This window comes from Brassica oleracea, chromosome C3, assembly GCF_000695525.1.
Source record: "Brassica oleracea var. oleracea cultivar TO1000 chromosome C3, BOL, whole genome shotgun sequence".
Taxonomy (NCBI): domain Eukaryota; kingdom Viridiplantae; phylum Streptophyta; class Magnoliopsida; order Brassicales; family Brassicaceae; genus Brassica; species Brassica oleracea.
This window is the reverse complement of record NC_027750.1, coordinates 38,053,796-38,059,149: the sequence shown is the minus strand read 5'-3', so window position 1 is coordinate 38,059,149 and position 5,354 is coordinate 38,053,796. Positions and strand designations below refer to the sequence as shown.

Here is a 5,354-nt window from a genome sequence, read left to right as displayed (position 1 = left end):
CATCTTCTTCGCAAGCTCCGTATGCCGATCCCATGATTCTCGAGGAGCTACATGACAAAGATGAACGGATTGGGGCATTGGAGGAGCAGAACACCACTATCCTTTCTGAGAATGCCACTATCCGTTCGGAGAATTCCACTATCCTCGCTGAGTTGGCATCCTAGAAGAAGTTCAACACCGAGATAATGCAGAAGCTAGATCGTTTGATGTCTTCGAGTTCTTCTTAGTTTTTTCGGCTTTTAAAAACTTTCTGAATGTTTTTTTTTCTATTTTGGTTTGTATGAATTTTAAACTTTCTTAATGTTTTTTTTCTATTTCGGTTTGTATGTATATAAATTCTATAATATTATCAGTTTTAAATTTCAGATTTATTTATTTATTAATTAATTTTTAATATAAAAAAAATATATAAAAATGCAAAATTAATTCGTTTTTAAAATTGGTATATTCCGACGAATTCTGGGCGTCGGAATATACCGACGGAGAGCATTCCTCGAAAAATACCGACGAACCAATGTCCGTCGGTATATTCCGACGAACCAATGTCCGTCGGTATATTCCGACGCCCAGAATTCGTCGGAATATACCGAGGAATCCACTCCGTCGGAATTGTCCGAGGAACGTTCTCCGTCAGTATATAGTTTTTTCGATGAACTCTGGTCTCATGTGTCCGCATTGTAATATCGTCGGAAGTTCGTCAGAATGACGTTTCTCGGTATTCGTCAGAAAGTCGTCGGAAGTTGTGACGAAATTTCGACGAATTTTTTTTTCCGACAAAACGATACCGACGGATAGGTTCGTAAGAAATTCGTCGGAATCGGTCTATTCCGACGAATTTCTGACGATTTCGACCATCAGAATCTCCCTGTTTTCTTGTAGTGATCTTTGTAGAAGAGTTGCGCCGGCGGGGTGTGAGATTGTCCAACCCATTCCTCCCGCACACAAGGCGCTATTCCACGCATATGCACTTTAGAACTAAGTTATGAAATACTCCCATAAACACCACGTCCTTGGGGATGTACCCGCCCATACCTTCTTATTTACTCATCTTCGGGGTTCACATATTAACTTTACCTTGACTATATGCCACATAGATACCTACTTATGCAGTACTTTATTTTATCAATATCTATTATTTGATAGGACTGTACTAAGTACAAACTAATAAATGCACATGTTACCGAGTTTCTTTTATACGTAGTAAAAAGTAATGGAGAATACTAGTTTTTCGTTACCGCCATAATATTCTATGCACGCAGCCACGCACGATCGAGGACATTAGATTGCTTTTTCGTTTTTTGTAAATAATAAAAATATAAAAGTTTCAGACTAAAGTTAAGTAAAAGTACAGTTTTTTTTTTTTTGAACTTAAGTAAAAGTATAGTTTTCTTCCGAAGAAAGGCTTAAAAAAGGTATTTAGAATGCATTATGAACTTTTGAAACTATCAATATAATAAAAAACGCTTTTCTTTTACAAAGAAACAAGAAAGCTACTATATTTACAGTAACATTATTATATATCAATCCAGAATTTAATTTAAAATAAATTAGTCAACTAACGTAATTATACTATTCACTTATTCGAGCTTGAAATTTGTTTTGTTTTTTTAACTAATTGAAATTTGTCTTGTTTGTTTTATCTACAATCAGTTTGTAAGTTCCCACGATGTTTTTCTATAGTTTCCAGAAGGTTAACATTCGATGTATATATTGAACAAGTCAACTACTACCGTCGTCTTTTGGATGTAGATAGGACAAACTTTAGATCATATATTATTTTATACGCTATCTAACTAAATAATAGGTAGGTTGATTAGGGTTTAAAATATCAACACAAAAACTTAGGGTTTAATATTTTAATCCCAAGATTTAAGGGTTTAAAATGACTGCAGCGACACGTGCCAGCATCTAAAGAGAAAAATCAGGGAAATTTTTTTTGGTCCAAAAAAAATCAGGGAGGTTTCTTTAAAAAATAAAAATACTACATAATACTCCATAGAGTGTTGGACCCATCCTCTACTGATGGAACGATGATTGATACTTCATCAGAGGCATTACGGTGATCATGCAGATGTATTTTTTCAGGAACAAAGATTGCCAAAGTACCCATTAATTCAGTCACTAATAAGAAAGACTCTTACATAAGCATAATTAGCATGCTTTTGATTGTTCCGGTACATGCTTTAATGCTTAATTATTTATATTTTATGGAATTGTGACAGGTTACCTTTATAAGAAATAAATCTAAAGAATTGAGAAAGATTTAATGTGTATAACTAATCAGAATGACACGTAATGCTGCTACCGCCCACATTTTGTGAGCTAGAAAAATTGCTCTAAGCGTCATTAACTACGACCTTAGTAATTTGACCCATTCAAAGTGTAAGGAAAACACAAATCTATGAAAAGTAGTATTTACTTCCAATCTAATTTGTATCGTCTGATTTTAAAGTGGCACGGATATATATCCCGTTTTAAGATTGCATAAGTCAAAATCTTTAATGATATTTTTTGGCAATTCAGACTTAAATCTTCTGAAGTCTGAACTACTCTATATATAGGTTAGATATTTTCGTTAAGATACAGATAAATTAAATTCTAATACGATGAAGGGTTTCAAATTCCGAGCCAAAGGTAGGTGAACATACTCCAATAAGGAATTGTTATATCGTGATTGGATACCTTTTTCTGTTTTCATATCCTGATTGGAGACTTCACAAATCACAACTGTGGTTGCAGTCACCTCTCAAATATATAATTTGCCTAGTGTTTAAATTGATTTTACTGGACTCAAATCTTAATATAGTAGTTTAGGCAAGGACATACTGGTTTGGAATTAATTATACTTAGTTTCTATTTTTTTTTTTTTTTAATTTAAATTTCCATTAATACTTATAAACCGATACAAACTCAAAACAGTTTGCCAAAAAAGGTCTTACAACACAAGTATGCCTTAAAATTAACCTTACCTACTACTAGCTAGTTAAAGGAAACCTACCATGTTAGAAAAAGGAAAACCAAGTTCCTAATAGAGAGACAGGCGGGTTGGAGGAAGACGATGCCGTAGTCAAGGAGAGAGATCTTGATAGAGGACCCAAACGGAGTCTTACTGTGTCTTTAATGTCCGAAATAATTGCTTCTGGAGGACGGGAGATGGAAGAGTGTATCCTGGTGTTGCGCTCCTTCCATATGGCGTATTTAGATGCTTGATAGATGAATCTGATAATCAAAACTAAGTGGCTGTTGGAGGAAGGTCTGTCTAGCCAGCTTAATATCGCATCAAAGGACTGGGGAGGCTGAAGGTTTACTTTCACCATAAAATAAGACCAGACTGCGGAGCTATATTGACAATCGAAATAGAGATGTTGTCGGGTCTCATTGTGCGCTGAGCATAATATGCATTCTGCAGGGACATCAAGCCCCCATCACCTCAGTCTGTCTCTAGTCGCTAACCTGTGTCTAATATCAACCCAAGTAAAAAAGGCATGTTTCGGGATATGACCTTGGAACCAAACTTGTTTATGCCATGATACTTCTTGACCCGTCGGAAATAGGAAAGACCAAGTAGTTGCAGTAGGAAATTTTTAGACATGGGCTTGATCTGGTACTTTCCAAGCAAACTTGTCATCAGATACCGAGTTTGAGATAGGATCAGCAGGTGGCAGACATTGTTTCAGTAGTTGAATAATTGGATTTCTAGACCTCATACCCGAAAGCCACCAGTTGCCATCACTAATACCGTCTGCAACCTTCGCATCAATGGGCAGACCAGTGACTTGCGGTCCTTCTGGTCCAGTAATTGCGATCAGTGGACCTAATGGAGTCCATGAGAGTCTTGCCAAAAGCTTGCTGTAATGCCTGAGCCAATTTCACAAACCACAAATTGCCGAGCAACCTGTCGCAATTTGCATATGGATTTCCAAATCCAACTGCTTTGTTGGCGAACTTGGAGGGTCCAAAAGTTCTCAGTACCAATCATATTAACCCGAATCCATGACGACCACAGAGAGCAATTTTCAGAGAATAACAGCCATACCAATTTAAGCGCAAGGACCTGGTTCCACTCTGAAATTCTCTTTAGACCCAGGCCTCCACAAATCTTGGGAGTACATACGGAAACCCAAGAAACTTTGGTCCCCTTTCCATAGGAACCCGTTGCACATTCGTTCCAATGCTGCCACACAATCCATTGGCAAAATAAATATTGTCGCCCAAAAGGTGATGATAGAGTATATGACTGATTGGACTAGAACCAAACGACCCGCATAAGATAAGTGCTTTACTGTCCACGATCTAAACCGCGAAGTTACTTTATCGAGCAGCGGTTGGAAGTCTGATTTCTTCATCATCCGTGAAGATAGTGGGACTCCTAAACATCTCACCGGAAGTGAGCCCTGAGCAATTCCTACTCTCTCTGCCAGCTCTCTGCAACGAGTAGTACTACCTCCATCGATTAGCAACTCTGCCTTGTTCCGGTTCATCGATAGTCTAGAGACTTTCCGAAAGTCTTCCATAATACCCAAAATTTCTCTCAGAGATTCTTCAGTACCATCAAAGAAAACTAACACGTCATCAGCAAAACTCAGATGAGTTACCAATGGAGCCTGACACGAGGGATGAAGACCAAAGGTGCTCTCCACTGCTCCTTTGTCTAGCAGTCTGGAAAGTACAATCATTATAAGTACAAACAGAAGCGAAGAGATAGGATCGCCTTGCCTTAATCCTTTCTTACTGCTGAAATACCCTGCCAATTCACCATTGATTGAGATGCTAAAAGATGTCGTCATAACACATTCCTTGATCCATTCTCTGAAAATGTGAGGAAGTTCCATAGCCTGGAGCACGTTATCTAGGAAACCCCAATGCATGTTATCGTACGCCTTTGATAGATCCACTTTCAAGCAACCCCGAGTGGTATCAGCTGGTTTGTCAAAGGCAGTCACTAACTCCGAGGCTAGAAGCACATTCTCGCACAATAGCCTACCTTGAACAAACCCTGCCTGATTAAGTTGAACAGCGTCGGGAATAATACGCCTTAAGCCATTCTTAATGATTCTAGCGATGACCTTATAAACAGTGGAGCAAAGGGAGATAGGCCGGAACTGTGACATCCTGTCTGCACCTGTGACCTTAGGTAGAAGCGCGATGGCGGTGGCATTGAACCTTTTGAGCATTCTACTACTGGTGAAAAATTATTGAACAGCAGCTATAGTGTCCGGCCCTACAACCGACCAGGCCTCCCAGAAGAACTCAATTGGAAAACCATCAGGGCCGGGAGCTTTGCTTTTTGGCATAGCAAATATAATTCCGGTGACTTCTTCATCAGACGGAGGAGCTATGAAATCATCTGTCCA

General features: G+C 38.5%; 1 pseudogene; it reads right to left on the bottom strand.

The window, feature by feature from the left end:
* Window positions 1-3,002: 3,002 nt before the first annotated feature.
* Window positions 3,003-3,979, bottom strand: LOC106330552 (annotated as a pseudogene).
* Window positions 3,980-5,354: the final 1,375 nt, after the last annotated feature.